General features: G+C 34.9%; 1 pseudogene; it reads left to right on the top strand.

The window, feature by feature from the left end:
• The first annotated feature begins 20119 nt into the window (after window positions 1–20119).
• LOC120599230 (uncharacterized) lies at window positions 20120–20238 on the top strand (annotated as a pseudogene).
• Window positions 20239–20507: the final 269 nt, after the last annotated feature.

Here is a 20507-nt window from a genome sequence, read left to right as displayed (position 1 = left end):
TCCAATCTTCGCATGGTGTGCTCCCTGTGTCCTTGTCTCTGTCCAAATTTTTTACTTTTTATAAGGCCATTAGTCATATTAGATTAGGGACCCATTGTACTCCATTGTAACCTCATCTAAAATTATTACATCTGCAACGACCCCATTTCCAAATAAGGTTATGTTCTGAAATACTGAGATAAGGACTTGAACATATAAATTTTGAGGGGACAAAATTCAACGCATAAAACTGACCAAAACATTCTTAGAGGTAACAAGTCCTTGATTCATCATTTGATCTTATTTCTAGTATCTCAAATTCAAGTTTTTCTATTTCTGTTACTTATTTATGTTTTGAATATTTAGAGTTCCAATGCATTTTCATTTTCTTCTTGAAACTGGAGTAGGCATTTATTTATTTATTCAATAAACATGTCTATTATGTATATATTATCTTCTAGGTATGAGGGACACAGTGTAAAACAAATATTAAAAATCTCCAGCCCTGATAGACTGTAGCCCCAAGTGAACAAGAAATCCAATTTTTAAACCAGTGTAGAAAGCTTAAGACCACAACTTGTCATCTATTATTAGGAAACGATATGCTTTGTTTTGATTTTGATAAAAGACATGCTTTGTTTTGATTTTTTTGTTGCTGTTTACAATAAAAAAAATGACATCTTTTAAAAAGTTAATTGTGAAAGAAATAATTTTTATTCTTTAAGAAAGATCTAGGAAGGCCCAAGTGTCTCACTTCAGTGATATTGGTAGTTTCAATGCAAGATTATCTTTCCAATTGCTAAGAAAGTCTAATGCAATAGTACTCTAAGATGCAAGACCAAAAGTCTGCAGCAACCTAGGCAGAGAGCAATTAAGAGATGTCTGTACTTAGTCTGGGAAAATTTTTAAAAAATGAGTAGCATTGGGAAGAGATGGAGCCATAGCTTAACTTGACTAAGTATCATCATATTGCTCAGCAAAATGGGTATAGCAGGTTTCACTTCCACCAGAAATGTATGACATTTACTTTAATTCCATGTGACTGGAGACAAGTAGGTACCTCTGGACAATAAATTGTGGGTAGAAGTGCCATGCGTTATTTATTTGCCAATATAAAGCCCCACTCCACCCCCATCCTACATCCATTTCCACCCCAACTCTCTGCCTAAGTTCTCCTTTTCCCATTGGCATGGTGATCAACAATGTTTCATTGGTTATGCTATATAGGCCTGGGTTTGTGAGTGCATTTTACAGAGGAATACTGTTGACACTGTAATATATGTACACGTAGCATGAGTGATAAACCTTAGGTGTTTTTAGACACCAAGGTTTTGGTGTCATTCATCTTTATAGCTTATACTAGCCCATCCAGATAGATTCCATGATGATACCAACATTTGACATTAACCTGATTTGTAATTTTTTCTAGTCTTAGATATATAAATTTATATTCTCTTATTGTTTTAATGTGTTTCTCTAATACCAAAATATACTGTGTATCCTATCATATGATAGTAAGATTTTTGTGCTTCTTTTTCTACTTTCTTGTTCATTGATACTGCCCATTTTATAGTGCTATCTTTATGCACCATTGATTTTCATGAGTTTTATTCATGTTTTTTGTTAACCCCTTTTCATTTTTAGATATTGCAAATATTTCTTCCATTCTGGCAGCTTGTTTTTAACTTCATCTGTAGTGTCCTTGTTGGGAGAAAAAAAAATCCTTCATTTTTATATCATCACAGTGTCAATAATTTCATCTTTGATGTTTTGTTTAAGAAATTCTTTCTGCTCTCTAGATCAAAAAGATAAATTTCTACTTTTTTTAACTTTACAGGGTTTTTTTTTTTATTTTCATGTTTACTTCTTTAATCCATCTAAAGTTTTATTTTCTTCCATAGAAAGAGTGTTTTTCTTAGTACTATGTAGTAAACAATCAGCCCTTTCACCACTGATTTGTATATAGAGCCAGATTGCTTGTATACTAAGTTCTCATATATTTGTAATGTGATCAGTGACTCAAATTTGTTAAATATTTTTTCTTGGGAATCTCATTTGGCAAGGCATCTCATTCCTATGGGTTTTGCATTTTATGACTTGCAGTGCCCACCCATAAGGATTGGGAAATGTAAAGATGAATACAAACACTTCTGTCATTGTGTAACTAAGACCATTTGTGAATATACTTTCATACTGGATTAAATAGATCAGCTGAACTATTGCATAAATTTTGTATACTAGGTTGGGGAATAATGAAGATAAGATATCCAAAGAATGAGATGTTTGGTTGGGGTTCCTGAGAAGCAGGCCCTGAGATGAGAATTTGTATACATGCATTTATTTATGGATGTAAAAGAGCCCTGGTGGAGAAGCTGGGAACTGATACAAATGGAGTAGGTCACTAACAAAAGGCGGTGACCACTATAGGGACTATAGCTTAACTCCACTGGGAAAACTGGGATTCAATGTAGGACACAAATTTTATAGTTACTATCCACGAGGGATGAAGGAGCTGGGGTGTTTACAAACAAAATTCATTGTTTGAGAGCTATGTCTCTGGTTTTCAGTGGACAGTAAATGGATTGCAGCCTGGTGAGTCTCTGAATCAGAGAACTCAGTAAGGCTGCGTGGAATTCCTGACCCCAAAAATCTATGAGATGGTAAACGTATCATTATAAGTGCCTGATATAGAAAACTAATATATTTTACTTTACATATGTATTATTTATGTTTTTATACAGAAAATGTAAATGAATGTAGCAATGGAACTAGTAGTCAAAAGCACAGTGTCCTTACAGAATGACTTATTTCCATATTCTGAGAAGCCTTGCGATTCCTATACATGTTAATGAACAACAGCAGATGCATTAGAACCACTCTTACCTTCATAACAGCAATCTATCATACAGTTTAGGTAAAAAAAAAAACAAGCAAACAAACAAACAAACAAAACACCTTAGGAAAACAAAGGGAAAATTTAGAATGCAAATAAAAAGAGACTGCTTTTTTTTTCTCACAGTAGAATGACAACAAATAAATTTAGAAGAAATGGTGAAATTTGAAAAGTACCATTTGGCAATCATGGGAATAACAAATAATTCATCCAAGAGACACCAATAGAGGCTAAAACTGTGGATAAAAACTTGATGAGAAATGCAATATTTACACAGTTTCAAAATACCTCCCACATTTTAAATACACACTGATAAACACACACAAGTACACAGTCATATTTATCCATAACCCCTACAATTGTAACAAGATTTTTTTCTTTCAAATAATCGTAGCCTCCATTATAACCTAGCAGATCATTAATGTGCTTGTGTATCACTTAAAGATAGAGCATGTTCCAGATTCATGTGGTTTTTACAAGCCAGTGCCATCTGATTACCACTGAATGTTTCCTATGGCCTACTTCCCACCACTTTAAAGACACTCCATCAAAAGGAATATCTAACTGCCCTTCTCAAATGTGAGTGTTACAAATCATTCCCTTAGCGAAATATTTGCTTCTTTAAATTTCATATTTTAAAAGCGGCATAGCCAGGGCAGAAACAACCAAAAAGACATAATTTCTAAGTAGCAAAAGTAACAAGTTTTCATTATTTCTCTCACTTGCCCATTTGGCACAATTCTTCCCCGACTTCACAAAACCTCTGTCCAGAAATTCATCAATAATTTTTAAGATGTTAGTCAATAAACTTTATTTTAACCTTGAGTGCAGTTGGGTTTTAGTGTGAGATTCTAAATGGATTAAAATCTCTTAAGACACAGAAATAAATATCCTCTGGAGAAATTTCAAGCATCGTAGTCATCAGTGAAAGAATATTTGGAGCAGGAACCTTCTCAGAAACCACATTCTGAAAACACTCCCCTGCTGGACTTCATCTCACTAAGCTGGATGGAGAAAGAACCCTGTTTTAGCATTCAGAAGGAATTGATTCCAACAGCAGTCTGTTATTCACTACAAGTGTGACCATGGACAAGTGATGAAACCTTTCTGCTTATCAGTTTAGTTAAATGCATAATGAGGATAAGAATATTTGTTTCTTAGAGATATTACAATTGAATGTTATAATGCATATAAAGAGTCTGGCAGATAGTAGGTACTTAATAAATGACAATTATTAACAATTGAGTCTGCCTATTTGCATTTTCATAGTGAAATAAAATGGTCTGTATTTCCATAATTTTGGTTCTTTTGATAACTTTATAACTATGATTTAATATTCTACTCTTTAAAAATGAAATATGTATAAATTTGAAGTGAACTTAACTAGAAACTTGTTGCTTTGTTAAAGTGAAACTTTCTCAGTAGTAAAAACATGTTCATTGCTAAGTGCTTTCAATTTCTACTCTGTAGTGTCATGTTCAATAGAAATGGAACTATTTCACTACTTGCATTGGGGTGTAACTGATATGGGAATTCTACAAGCTTCTGAAATCCAATTTTGGGGTATAACCTGAGAAGAAAGTGCGAGAGGGAATGCACAGATATAGGATTTTATGTTGTCAAAAATTCATCATCATAAAATTGTGTCCCTATTCCATAAAATATCCATGTTTTGTACGTTAACAACACTTTATTTGTGAAACTAGAAAGTCAAAAACAGAAAAAAAAAAGAATAGAGTAAATGATTTTTGTTTGTTTTTTAAAATTCTTCTTGGAGGTAACATTGTCACAAAGAAAATAAACAATTTACTATTTTGTGAAGGAATATGTTCACAGGATTTGTTTCATAAATAGTTTATCCATAAATTATAGATGTCTGTGATATCGGAATATGAGCCAAATTTAGATGACTATTAAGTTATACTTTGAAACTATAAAGAAACTAATATATGCTGACATTAAAATTTTGTTTTGTTTTCTAGTAAATCATAGTTTAAAGATCTTGAACTCATGGAAGTCAGGTTGATAATATTTCTGCAAATTGATTTTTTATGCGTTTTCAGCAAGAATAAAAACAGTTACCATTTCAAGTTGTTTTTTTGTGTGTGTGCCAGATACTGTTCTAAGCACCTCATTTAACCCTTAGAACAACCTGTAGGATATGTATTAAGATCCTCATTTTTTTAAAAAAAGAAAATTGATTCTTTTTAGAAGTGAAAGAGCTCCATTTTTCCAGCATCACAAGAGCAGAACCAGGACCCAAACCCAATTAATCTTATTTCAAAGCCTTCCAACTGAACCCCTGAGACAGACATGAGTATATCCTCTGTGGATGCTGTTCATGTTTTATATATATTAGCTTTTAGCAGTGCTCCCACCTTCTCTGGGAAGCTGACAGTAGAGCTGCCAGCCTCAATCATGATAAAAGTGCCAAAAATTACTTGACCTCCAAAACAGCCCTCATAAAAGCCTGTTACGGCTTTGTGTGTGAAAACCACCAGAAAGTTAAGAAACAAAGAAAGGACGTGATCTAAAAAGAAAAGAAAAAATGGCACAAATATTTGTGGCATACATTCTTTATCAAGTTAACTAGTTGTCATCTTGGATAGGGGACTTCTTGTTGGCAAGAGACTTCCAGGAAAAGAAAAGGTAGTAGCACTAATAAGACTTTTCATTTGGAAACACATCACAGTGACCGAAACACCAGGCGGGGCGTACCTAAGCCAGTTGAGTTGGGAGGTCAGGTGCTGTAGCGATGAAGAGAAAAGGTGATACAAATAAAACCTAACGCCTTTATGGGTTCATTAGGATCATCTCTACTCACAAGAGACATCCTGGTAAGCAAACAGATTGTATGAACGATACTATATGTTTAGTTTTTAAGAGAGACTTTGGTGTGGGAGTCAGTACTCAGGGAACTTAGGTGAACATAATGAGTAGATGTTGATCTTTCCAATAATTATAGTTTATTCTGGCATAGCATTATACTCTCATGAGCATTCTGTAATGCAACTGAGCCAGAATGACCCCTATGTGACAAGATACACGAATTAATCAATTGACTAACCTAAGAGTATATTGCCATTTGATAGTGTTGATAAAGTAAGATAGAAGTTCTCAAACTTTTACTGTGAATACAGTTTAACGGGGTATTTATTAAAATTCAAATTCCTAGGTACAACCCTAGAGTTTCGGATTCCTCGGATGAGGCTCAAGGATCTACATTTTTAACAATACCTCAATGTTTTCATGGCAAATGACCCGGAGTCTCTGAGAAACACTAGCTGATGAGCTTCTTGGTCCACAAATGTTAAACTGATTAAGGACAGGCTTGAAGAATAATTGTACCTGGAGTTGCCTGCAGTGTTAGTCTCCCCTGTGGAAAAATGACTTTTTAATGGCTTAAATCAACCCATCTGTCAAGGAAACGGCTATTCAGTACAAGACAGTAAGCAAAGGAAGGGGCCTCGGATACTAGGTCCCAGGGACATCACAAGGAAGGTCTGTCCACAGAAAGAGAAGGGCTAATTGATCATATAATGAGCGACTCTAGACAGACCAGCCCACTTGCTTAGGCATTATCATGTAGTGAATATGCCTAGGGCCAAGTCCTGGGTTTGTGGTCTTCTCTATTTTTCTGTCTTAGAGATTGCTGCCACTTTAATCAAAATTGTGCTAGGGGAATAATTTTGGTGTTTATAAGAAACAGAGGAAAATTAGACCAAAAATCTTTTGAAAAACATCAGACATCTTGTAGAAAGACTTCCCTGATTCTTCCAGCTGAAAGCAACCATTTCTTTCTCTCATTTCCCATTGCCTTGGATGCTCACCTCCAATTGATACCATAATTGCTCTATGAGACATGTTTCTGTTTGTGCCTTTCCTATCTCTGCACATGACTGTGGGCTCATTATAGACCAGGTCCATTGTAGATTCATTGTTTTATCCCCACATTCTGTGTGGCACATAACTGGCACTTCTATGCCATTATTTTCTGGGTTTTTGAGTTAGTAAGATTTTTACTTGCTAGAGAGTAACTTCTTTCAGAACTGCTATTAATAGCTCTGAACAGATCATTTGGGAAGCCTGCCATGCAGGTACTATTCCAGATCCCATCCTTGCAAAAAAAAAAAAAAAAAAATGAAATCACATGTGGCAGATATGTTTTAACTCTGATCTGAGACTTCTGATATAACAATTTGTAGAAACATTGAATCCAAAATTAAATCCTTAGAAAGAAAGGCATTATCAGTAGGGAGATTAGCTTCGAGGATCTTGATTCTTTTAAGCAGAGTTCCCTTGGACATGAACTTGGCAAGAAGACTTTGGTTCCTGCCAAACCTTAACCTGAGCAAGACTGAGTGCATCCATTTAGTCTTAAGATTTGTTTCAGGGAGTAGCTGAGAGAGATCTCTTTGGGGTATTGTCAGTAGTAAAGACTTGAGGGTTGGGGCTTGACCTTACTTATTCTTCTGTGCATTTATTGAAGTTTTACGGAGCCTAGTGCTGTTATTGAGCAACTGGTCAGGCATCTGACTTCTGTTTGTGGTCTATTTGGCATAGCAACGACATGGTAGATGTGGTTTAGTCTCAGTGGCACCTTGGTTCAATAGTGTATCTTGGCCCAATATGATGTATTTCAGGCAATTTGGTTAATCCCTTTAATATGTTCCAGAGACAAGCGTTTATCGTGTCTTAGCAGTGATTGGAACTTAGCAACATATTTTTCCTCGTAATTTACTCCCGATGAAGTTTTAGCTAGTTAGTGAGGGCATGGTGAAACTTATGAGGATCTAACTGAAACTTGTTCTAATATTCCAGATATGGGCCCATAAGTAGGATTTAGAAATAATTCTATAATATTTATTTGGGAGGTGAGGTTAACATTCTGGTCAGTGTTTACTGCTTTTAACCTCAGTTCTATGATAGGTACTTTCCGATGCCTCATCTTGGTAATCAGATAATAGTGGAATGGTGAATTTAGAAGGTCTTCAAGAAGCCTGTGGAGTCACAAGAAAGCCACCAACTCCTAGAGAAGTCTTAGTGTCTACTATCGTATGCACATGTGAACTTGTGTTTAAAATGTAGGGAGAGATACCAAAAGCTTTCACCATTTTTAGGGCTTGTGTTCTTTCAGAGACTGTGACAATGTGTGGTTTGCTATGGTGACTCTAATGGTCTCTTATTACTGTTGGCCGATGACAGAGCAATGTGGGTGCTGTGCTTGCGGCCTGGTCATGGCATCCCAGTGAGTACATACCGATGTTACTGTGTGGGATGGAGTAATGGTAGAGCTTATAGCTATGGCCTGGACACTCAAATTATGCTGATGTTGTAACTGTACAATTTTGTGATGAAAACATAGCATTGGCTCTATGTTATATAGAGTTTTTAGGAGGAAACTGATTATAGGAAGCTGATCTTTCCCTATGGTAAGACTTATGTGGGAGCCCAAATTCCAAATGCTGTTATATGACATGTATAATTTTGCTTCTACCAATTACCTATCCATCTCAAAAACCTTATTCCTGTTACATAATGGAATTTATCCACTTCCCCAAACATTTGTAACATAAGTTCTTGGCTCCCTACTCAGATTCCTTTTACTGAGCCACTGTGTTAACCCCTCAGGAGTTATAGGAGTTTATTGTTAACAGTTCACATCAGCACCCTTCTCCAGAAGATGACCATTGGAGAATGGGAACTGACTCACCAGAGATGCATGGAAGGTAAACCTCTCTACTTGTGGGCTGTTTCACAGACAATGACTAATGTTATGGAGTCTAACAGTTCACCCACTTTGCTTCTGGGCAAGACAAGTTTTGTGATGTGATTCATACTCCAGAGTTTCCTGTGGGTCAGTCTAGACTTTCCCTGAACAACATGCTTGCCTAGCTTCTCCCCTAGTCCATCTTATTTTCCTTATTCCCTTAAAAGGTTTTTCCTGAGACTACTCTTTCAATAAGTCATTTTCATAAGAACTTTAGTCTCAGTTCTCTTTTTTAAGAAATATTATTAGATGATTTAGGAAGGTAATGTAGATTGGATATCTTGAAGGAATATTAAGAGAGAAATAAACAGAACAATAAAGTAGCAGTGACAACAACAAAAACCTTAAAGGCTTGTGGAATAGAAGGATATTAACCACTGAAGTATAATGATTGAATCTCTAAAATCCTTTTTGCTTCTTTAAATTCAATGCCTAGAAAAGTACCTGGCTCATAATTAGTATTGAATGAATAAATTAATAAATTAGAGAACCAGACATCCACCCTCTCTATTGGGAAACTCGATTACCTGAAGAAATAAATGGAGAACCAGCATCACACCTGAGGAAACTTAGAAAATAAAGTAGATTAGAAGCTAGACAGCCCTGAAACAGAAATAGGAAAATGTAAATTTTATTTTGGAAGAGAAGGATGCAATTATGGTCGCCAAGTCTCAACCAGTCAATTTATGATACACATTTATTCTTTTTTGACCTATTATGCAGTATGTTCTCTGTGGACAAAGATCTGTAAGATCTATAGTTAGCAAAAGTTGTATTTTTTAGCAAGGAAAATGTTTACTAAATAAAATCTCATCCATACAGTCATTAGAATTAATAACCAGATGAAAGTAGTATTCATTGATATAAGTTTGTTTGAGAAGTTAAAATTTATGTCAGAGTCAATCAATAAGAAAATAAAACGATGTCGAGTAACTAAAAAAATTTCAAGTATAGATTATGCCTGTCTGTTTCCATTTTATGTAAACCTCAGTAAGTATTTTATTTCTCTACATAGTGTTTTGGAGAAAATATGGACACAGACAGTGTTTGAGAAAATATGAGACACACATAAGCAGTTGAAATAGCACCGGTTTTTTAGTGACTCACTTTATAATCTCAGGACACTCTAAAACAATTCAAATTCTTGAAAAAACTCATAGTGATAAATTTCCCTCAAAGTTGAATCACTTAAATTCTAATATTGGCATGCTATACCTATAACAGATGCTTGCAATCACTACCAAATTGTCACATTAAGGGGTTATGAGATTACTCATTATTTTACAAGTGAAATTAAGCTATGTTTCAATCATCCATTGAGTAGATGCTCCTGATTTTTCTCTCTGATCACAGGTATAAAAGGAGTATTTTTTCCAATATTATTTTACTTTAGCAAACATACATTAGACTGATTTATTTTAAAAAGTGAAAAACTAAAACTACTTAAACAATAATACAGTTATTAGACATTTAAGTGTGCGTAAAAATATTATAGAAAAGGATTTCTTCTAAAATTGATCCTCTTTAAGAAAAGACATACTTTGAAGTTCAAGTTAATGCTTTATTGAATTCTGAGGCAATATTCAAAAATTCATAGACAGCTGAATTTGAAGATAATGGTACTTTTTATTGGGGGCTTTGGACAATTACATATATATTATATGTATATATTATATAGATAGATATAGATGATAGATATAGATGATAGATACATACATACATACATACATGTATACATACATAGATGATAGATAGATAGATAGATAGATAGATAGATAGATAGATAGATAGATAGATAGAAAGAAAATCAAACATTGATAAGAAATCAGAAGCAGCTCTGTAGAATCTTAGAGTTTTACAGAACAATTTGAAAATCATTATGTTAGGGAAAGAGTATAATCTGAACTTTAAATATGCCCAGTGCTCTTTTCCCCTCTTATTTTTTCATCAGTGCATAGTTCTAACAAAAATTCATAAAAGTGAGTGAAAACATATAATATTTAGAAACAAAGAAGCAGGGACTAAGAGGAAGAGAGTAGCATGCATTATGTAACACTTAAAGCCATCATTTCAACTTCATAGAACTGTTTTGCAATTGCCCCCACCACACATCAAAATCCCTTATGGAACTTTATAAAAACATATCACCAGAAACCATCTATACCTACCAAGTCAGAATTTCTGTAACTGGAGCTCAGACATCTATATCGGTTTTAAAACTATATAGATGGTTATGATGGGCCAGGATTGGGAAGCAATGCAAATAGCTTTGTAGTTTTCAAAATGTTTCTACCTGTCATGTTTTAATTTAAAAAATTAAAAGTAAAAGAGTATATAAAGTTTGATTAATTTAAAAAAATAAAAATAAAGGAGTGAATGACAAAGGTAACACTCAAAGCATTAATAAAGCTTAAGAAAGGTTAAATAGCTTTTCTGAGAACCAAACTACAATTTGCACTTGAGTGTTCTAACTCTTTATCTCATGCTCTTTTGAGGTTCTTCTTTTAAGGGTTATGCATGATCGGAGGATGAGTTATACCTGTAATAATTGGATCTGAGGATCGCGGTCCAAAGAAATTTGATACAACCTAGCATGAGAACTAAATATATTCCTTGAAGGCCATGTCCTCCAGCAGGATGGTCCTTCTCAGACGTATACTCACACTGAGAGCATTATGTTCCCCATTCTCAACTAGAGATATGAGATTAGCCTCATATTGCTCATGTTCATTGTCCACATGCAATAGGAGATGCCAACCAGCAAGAGACCATTAGAAGTAGATGAATTACTTAGGCACTGAAGTTACCTAGAACCACCCAGCCCAGTAGGTTTGATCAGCACTGTGTCCTCTTTATATCTCTACTTTTTCAATATGTCCCAGACAATTTTACGTTTTCCATCCAAATCCATTTCTTATCTTTTTCCATGCTACTGTCTGTCTTGGGAGGCTAACCTATATGGACCATATTAGTTAGCATCATTGCCCTCTGGTTTCTGTTAGGTTTGCTCAAAAAGAGGAGAGAAGTAAATTTAAGATATTTACCTCCGAAGCTGTCTTCCTGTGAAGTTGCCTCAGCCTGGCTACATTCTTCAATCAAAGATCATTGGTCTTCTTCTCCTTGTGACCCACTCTACAGACCCTTTCCTTCTTAAGTCATGGAAATTGATCCCACCTCTTTTCCTGTCATACATGCACAACTGCTATCACTGTTATTATCCCAAGTTACCATGTGCTATTCCTTGATTCCCTGCTCATTTGCAAACAGTCTCTTTATTAAAGCTTCCTGGATTAATCATCATCGAATGCATTATTTGTTTTCTGCTGACTGGCTAATTAATAAACAACTCCATGATCTCTACCTCTAGAATTTTAAAAAGTAGCTGAAGTTTACCCCTGAGTTCACATTCTAGGGTTACATTTGCATATTGTCACAGTAAAATTAATTTGATTTTGTTCATTACAAATTCGAACCTACATATGCAAGCTAAAATTGAACACTGATCACAGGATACCAATTTTTTTTAACACTTGTGGAGATTTAAATCTACATATCTGTCTTTGAGAATCAGATAAATTAACTGAGGCTCATCTAAAGTACCCAACACAATTCTTCAGTCTCTCAGGTAGTGTGTGGAGGCTGGCTAGGGGAGGGGAGGAGAGAGATGGACACAAGGAGTCTTGTTAAAAGAGACATTGAGTGATGGGTAGGAGCACGGCCACACTGTGGTGATGAAGGTAGAAGCACACTCAGGGAAAACACGCTTTGGACAAAAGTTAAATCGAATGGCAATAGGATATATTAAGAGAAAAGAGAGAAAAAAAATGTCAAAACTCAGTGCAAGTGCTAGGAACTTCAGACAACAAGATTTACCGTCAAGTGAAAATTTTTAGTTAATGTGAAAAATATAAAAAGAGTTCCAAAGAATTCTGCTTGAGGACCAACATTGTATTTTTTTCTGGAAAATGTCTCTCTGGAGGAGGGGAAAAGGAGGCAAATTCCAAAATAAACAGGTCTAACAATTAAGGACACAATGTAAAGAACTTCTTCTCCATTGATTTCTAACAATTTGCATGTGTTAATTGTTAGTTGTTTGATTGGACCTGACATTTTGTAGAATTAAGCAAAAGGGCAACATTCATTTCTATTAAGGGTAATAAGAGAAATAAAAAATACATTTTGCCAACCTTCCAATTTTCTGACCCATCTGAGTTTAGAATTTGGTTTAAAATTTTTTATCTGAGTTAAAATACAAAAGGGGAAACATTTCTGGATTGACTAAGAAGCAGGTGTAGAATAGCATACAGATATCGTAAATATAAAATAATTATTAGAAACTATTTTTATGAGTGATTTATAAATAAATAAGAAACATATGGAGTGCATTTCCCTGGAAATACACTCGGGTTTTAAAATTAAAAAGAAAAAATAACCACTTTGGCAAAAAGCTGACAAGAGTTTGCCAAACCCCAACAGTTGGAAAAATAGCTTGAAACATTTGAGGAACCCAAAAACGGAGGGGTTTGCCCTAGTTAGAAGGCCTTTTACGGTCAGATGCATGTGGGTAGCAGTGGAGGAGGTAGGATGGAAAAACAAATCATGAACAACACATGGTTTGGCATTTTTCCAGTCAATTTAACGGAAATTCAGATTAAAATATTTCACAGAATGTACCTGACTCAAATTTTCACACCAAACAGGATCAAGAAATCCTTGGGTAGTTGACCCAATTTGAAATTGTAAACTTTAACAACTTAGTATATCCATATTGTCTGGCACACTACCTATCTTTTCAAACATAAATTCTAGATTCAGTGACCAGGATTTTAAAAACTCAGAATCATAAGAATGACCACATGAATAGGAACTCTGCAAGAGAGGAAATATTAAGAGAGTGGGTGATACATCAGAAGTGAAATTCTAAGTATTTAAAAATTATGCCCCTGGTGAAAAAAAATGCTGATGCGCTTAAGGCAATTTAAGAGGTCTTAGTTTGGGGAATATTTGCCAAGCAGAAACGTAAAAGAGAGAAGCAGTGGTTACTAAAGATAAATTACAATTTAAAAAAACTACTAAGGAAACTGAACACCGAACTAAAGCTTTTGAGAAATGTTAAGAACGATCAAAACTTATCGAACATTCAATGATTTATACTATGAGTAAGATCCAAATAGAGGCATAAATAATCGATTCAAGTAAGTTTAAAAGCTGGGCTTCGAAGACTACTCATCTTATATATTACTCCCATTTTCTCTATCAAAGAGGATAATTTTCAAACTTAAGTGAATTCATTTAGTTAAAATTGATGCTTCGAATTAGTGAAAAAAATAGCAAAGGACATTAACTTTTCAATATGTTACAGTGTCTAGGCCTAGTGACTTGTATCATAGAGACTGGAACAAAACTGCGGGCACAAGCCAAGGCCCCATGGGTAGGTAGCCTTTGATAATTCATGACAAACAGGAGAACTAAAAGAGATAATATATATCACTTTCATTTTCAACGTGGTTGAGAGTTTAAGTTTCAACTTTGATTGGGTGGTAAACTTTCCATATTTTAGAATATTAATTTAAGAGTAGTCCACATTTTGAAGAATTTGAGGGTTTACCTTCGATTTGACCCATTGAAATTTTTCTAGGAGAACATGGAAAAGTGTGTATAGGAAGTGGTGATCACTAGATAACTTCTGGGAGAGAGTTAGGAAGAAAAGAACAGATGTGGGAAAAATGTAAAATATTAATAGGGAGAATAAACTAATTTTCAAATAAACTGAGATGGGATAATTCAAAAAAATAAATTTTAATGAGCCAAAAAAGACTTTAAAAAGTTTGTGTCTTTATACCTATTAAATACTTGAAACTCAATATTAGTCCCTTTCTTTTCTTAATCGTGATTTCCTATACCAATGCTCAAGGCATCATAACGATAAATCAAAGTGAGGAAGGGAAAATTATGCAGTGGTGATGATTCAAGATTTGGAAACAGCCTGGGCATAGAGGCTGAAATGTGTTAGTGATGACATTATTTAAGAAACTAACCATAGAATTCAAGCTCTACAGAGAGTCAAGTACAGCAGAAGTATAGCTCACAGAGAGAGACATCATCCATTTGTTTATTCAGCATTAATGAAATGTATGTGAGAATCTGTCCTAACTACTACAATACAATGATGGTCTGTTTCATGTGTCAGCGTGACTAGGCTGCAGTCTCTAGTCACTCAATCAAATAGTGATTTAGGTGTCATCGTGAAGATATTTTGTAAATGCGATTAAAGTCTATATTCTGTTAACCCTAAGTAAAAGACATTATTCTTGATTATCTGGGTGGGCCTGATTCAATCAGTTGAAAGGCCTTAAGAGTAGAACTAGGACATTCCTGAAGAAGTATACATTCTGCCTGCGGACTGCAGCTTCAGATTGTGTTTGAGGATTCCAGCCTGTCCTTCCTGAAAGCCTGCCCTGTGGATTTTAAATTGACATAGCCATAATTGCAAAAATTAGTTCCTTGAAATAAATATCTTTAAATTTACATATTCTACTTATTCTGTTCCTCTAGTGGAAACTTAACTAATATCAATTTTGGTATTAGGAAGAGGGGTGCTGCTGTAACAAATAAGTAAGTATGTGGAAGTAGCTTTAAAATTGGGTAATGGGAAGGTGGAAAATTTTTGAGACATGTCATAGGAAAAGTCTGAATTACCTTAAAGAAACTGCTGGTAGAAATATAGATGTTAAAGGCATTTCTGGTAAAGTTCAGAAGGAAATGAGAAACGTGCTATTAGAAACTGGAAAAAGGCAGTTCGTGTTATATAATGACGCTAAATTTAGCTGAATTGTGTCCTAGAGTTGTGTGGAAAGCAGAACTTGTAAGCAATTAACTTGAATATTTAGGTGAGGAAATTTCAAGGAAACTGTTGAGATAAATTTTTTTCTTTCTGCTTATAATAAAGTATGAGTGGAAAGAGGTAAATTGAAGAAAAAATTATTAAACAAAAAAGAACCAGTACTCAATAATTGGGGAAATTCTCAGCCTTTCCAGATTGCAATAGATGCTAAAATTCAGAGATTCACAATTAGAAAAGTGTGTTCTGGAGAGAAAGTCAAAAGCGTGGCTGGAGCACTTTGCGCTAATGCTGAGGAATCTGGGCGTATGACTCACGGGTCTCTTCAGCCATCTCAGCAGAAGGCAGGAACAGAGATGGGATTACACAGGAAATATCTTAGGAGGACACTTTTGTCTAATAGAATAAATATCTATGACATACACTGGAGAGCCACAACACTTTTTTAAGAATGTCATATCAGCAAAAATCGTCCACTTGCAGTGAAAGTGAAAGACAGGACAAAATAGAAGAAGGTTGTCAGAATACCAAAATTCTAGAAGCAGGAAACTGGCTGATAAAACTAATCAGCTGCAAATATGTGCTACCATTCAAGAAAAAAGATGTGTGACTCCAAAAGCAGAGACTTGGTCCCAGAAGCTAGAGCCATGGGCATAGAGGCTGGAACTAGAGGCCCACTGGGTGGAACCACAGGCACAAGGCCAGAACCTCGAGTGCACAGATGATTATTCCCAGACTCTAAAACCTAATGAAATTTGTCCTGCTGGATTTTAAATTTGCATCAGACCAGTGGCCCCTTTCTTTCCTCCATGTTTTCCTTTTGAGATGAGAATTTCTATAATTGTAACACTATGTCTAGTCCACCATTTGTGAAGAGGTTTTCTAGTCTCACGAGTCCACAGATGAAAGAGATTTTTGCCTCAGGACGGGTCATACCGAGGGTCCCATCTATTCCTGATTCATATGATTTACGTCGTGAGATGTGGGATGTTTAATCTGATGATATTTAAATGAGGTTTTTGGACTTGAAGTGATACTGTAATGGGTTGAGACTGTTGGAAATGATGGGATGGTATGAGTATATTGTGTGTGAGAGATGGACATGAAACTTTGGGGGCCAGAGTGAACTGTAGTGAATTAAACAGTGGTCCCCAAAGATATCAAGTCCCATTTCCTAGAATCTATAAATGGAACCTTATTTAGAAAAAAACGTACTTCCAGATGTGATTAAATTAAGGATTTTGAGAAGAGAAGGCAAGGTGATCAAGAAGGCAAGAGAATAGAGTGATAAGGCTATAAGGCAAGTAACGCTGACAGCCACCAGGAGCTGGAAGAGACAATGAAGAAATTATCTCCCAAAGCCTCCAGAGGATGTGCAGCCATCCTGACACTTGGATTTTGGCCCAGCGAGACTAATTTTGAACTTCTGGCTTTCAGAACTGTGCAAAAACAAATTCAGTTGTTTTAAGCCACCAAGTTTGTGATTATTTGTTTTAAAAAGCCACGGGAAACTAATATAGGTACAAAGAAGAATAAGACCAGGATTCTTCTACAGAGATTATCACAGTCTCATGGGACCAGAAACATATCAAGAGTAATTACAACTCCTTGCAATAACAGTGGTGTCGACAAAAGAAACATCCAATTCTACAGATAATTTTTATGAGTTTATTTGAGCTGAGCTGATGACATATGCCAGACAGCAAGATCTCAAATGCTCCAGAGAATGAGTTTTGCAGCTTCGTTAAGGAGTGGTCTGAAAGGGGGCATTTCAAAAGTACATAACCCTAGATGCACCAAAACAGTGGACAGGGCTGACTTAAAAACCTTTCACTAAAGAAGTTATAGGCCTGGGGCATAATGACCCACCATGACTTGCCCAGTTAGGAATTTATGAATCATTCATTACAAGATCTTTTTTTCATCCACAGTGGATGCACAAAAGATGGTAGATTGGTTTCTCCATGAGTCAAGGTGCTTATTATAATTTTTTTCAGCTATAATTACAGGTTAAATGCATATTATCTACATAAATAAGAAAAAGAAGACCATTCAATTAACAGAGACAAGTAGAAGGGTATAGGGACAATGGAAGAGTAAAAGTTTTGGAAAAAAAAGGAAAGAAATCCTGTTTGACTAGAATACAAATGGAATAAAAGAAAGGCTAGTAATGAAGTAGTAAGAGATAATCTGTGGCCTTATTGTTGATGGCTTTTTATATGGTGGTAAATATTTTAGATTAATCTGTGTAAGACGTAGAGAACTCTCAATATTTAGTATAGTATATCAATAAGGATTCATGAGATATATTTTTGTGTTCACCTTAAAAGTTATGGAGAAAAAAGAAAAAACAAGGTGGAGTCAGACAGAGACAAGATCAGTAAAAAAAAAAAATAATGACAACACCCCAGGTGAGATAATATTACAAAGGTGAAGGAAAGGAGGAGACGAATTTAGAGTTCTTTTTGAGGTCAAATTGCCAGGACTTGCTGACCAAATAAATGTCAAGAATGAAGAGGAATCCAAGGGTTTTTTTCTTCAACAAATGAATGGATGTTAATGCCATTAACTAAAAAACAAAATGATAGGGGAAACTGTGGGCTGTTTATGCAGTTCATTCATTCACCTAATATTTACTGTCCACTTACTTTGTTCAGGTCCTGGGCCTGCGAGTGTTCTGTTTGGGGTAATTCCAAGACCATAAGAAGGTCAGGCAGTACAGGAAGGGTGAGGAGCAAAGCAAGTCTCTGAGGGAGTGGTTTGTTTTTTGTGTTTGTTTTATTTTGTTTTGTTTTCCAAGTAGGTTGGCAGTGTAGAAAGGAAAGATAGTGGGTAACGAGGTGTAGTTTAGGAGCATGGTACATGTGGAAGTAAGGAATGTAAAGAATTGTTAGAACAAGGACTAAATCAGCTGTCAATAAGGATGTTCTGTTTCCTTGAACATTTGAAAACTTTTTAACAATTGATCGACTTTGACATGTTTTGGCTTTAAGCATAAATGACATGCCATATTTATTTCCGCCTCTTTCTATATACTTTTTTAGACTTTATTGTTGTGTAAAAATATACAGTGGTTTATTGACATGTTTATAGCTGCAAAAAAAAATGAGGCACAGTCAGTATTACACTTTATTAAAATTTCTGGCTCAAACTTAATCTAGAACTTTAATCAAACTGCATTTGTAGTTTAGTAATTCTTCTACAAAACAAGCATTGATAACTTTATATATTTATATTTTTTATGCCATCTAAACATATTTTTTTTAAATTAACAATCTAGGAAATAAAGCAACATAGGTCTCTTTTTATCCTCATCCAAGTTGCAATTGCACAAAAAGTCAGGATACAATAAACAATGATTGCTTTTCTTTTTCGTTTGAAAGCCAGCATCATTCTTAGTTCATGGGCATGGTGATTCTTTTACTTCAATTTTTTATAAATGTCCAAAGCTTCACAGGCCCATGAAGGCAATGGTCATATGCAAACACTTCACAAATTTTGTATCTCGATTCAAAAGAAGATAAACTGACATAATGGAGAAACTTGCTGTAGCAAGAGTTACGTACATGGTATTTCACATCCTTCTTATACTGAGAATGGTTCATTTTCACAGGTGTAAAAATGGTCCAGTTCTTATTCTGAGCAGAGGTTAAACTTCACCATAATCTCTTAGGGACTACTCCCTAACATTGCTCTTCTGTAACCCTGCAGCAAAGCTATTTCTAATAATTAAAGGCCTCCAAAGTACCCAGTACTATATAAAAATGACTTCTCCACCCAACATTGCTGAAACGGAAATGTTATTGTAATAGATGTGGAAACTGGTAATTTTCTCACTTTAATAGATGAGAAAAATATTATTTTGGATATTTTAATAGATGAGGAAATTGACCTGGCAGAGTTGAGATTCAAATTAAACACGTGATTTTTCAACCCCAAAGCCACGCTATTCCTAGCACAGCAGGCTACCTCTTAAACATACTACTTAAGATCTGTAAATAATAAAAATACTTATTTTTTGGTGGGTTTGATCCATATTTAGCTCTTTGGAAAAATTATAATTTTTCTATTATAATCCAACTTTAGCATATTTATGGTGTTGCCTTTATTTGGTTTAACTGAGGTAAGTAAAGAGAGCTTCAACTACAAGTGCCTCATCTTTGGAATTCAAAATGTATGTATTTATTTATTTTTAACCAAGGTATAGAATTTGCCATAACATTTAAGTTAAATGAAAACTCATAGTATAATGAATCATATGCATTTTTAGATAATTTTTTTCTTTTAAAAATTATTTCTGGGGGTTAAAACCATGCAAAATTGACCACAAGTGTTTATATACTCTGTCTCACCTTCCCAAGAACACATTAAAATGAAATGATCAACCAATTTATTTTCCTACTCTTCTAGAGAACTCATCTCATAGTCTCCTCTCTTCTCAAATCTCCAACATCTCCTTCCTTTTCTTCACTTTCAACCATCAACCTTGCTTCTTATATATTAAGAAAACAGGACTTTCACAACTACTGATTTTATCTAAAATTTTGTTTAACTTTATTGGGTACCTACAAAGAGAAGAAATAGATGAGAGGGTTGTATGATAGATCAGTCTTTAGGTCCTGGAAGAAGCCTGGGTGACTATGGCCATGCCACTTTGGACAAGCCCAATCCTGTCTGATCTTGGAAGCTAAGCAGAGTTGGGCTTGGTTAGTACTTGAATGGGAGACCACCTAGGAAGACCAGGTGCTGTAGGCTAAAAAATAAAAAAATAAGGGATTGTAAACTGACAAGATCTTTGCAATCTGTGAAGTCAACCAAGGGTTGCCTCGCCTAAAAAAAAAAAAAAAAAAAAAAAAGAAGCCTGGGTGATGACTAAAATTTGTAAATCAAGAAATAATATTATAACATATTATTTAGCAATATAGGAGTAAATACCAAAAGAAACAGCTAAACATGTTGAAATAGGGAAGAACTAGTGGGTCTGGAGGCATAAACAAACTTATTCTAAGCTCTTTATCATTTAA

This window comes from Pteropus medius, unplaced genomic scaffold (assembly GCF_902729225.1).
Source record: "Pteropus medius unplaced genomic scaffold, Ma_sr-lr_union100, whole genome shotgun sequence".
NCBI classification, from domain to species: domain Eukaryota; kingdom Metazoa; phylum Chordata; class Mammalia; order Chiroptera; family Pteropodidae; genus Pteropus; species Pteropus medius.
Note: the sequence above shows the minus strand (reverse complement) of the source record. Positions and strands in the feature narration are given on the sequence as shown.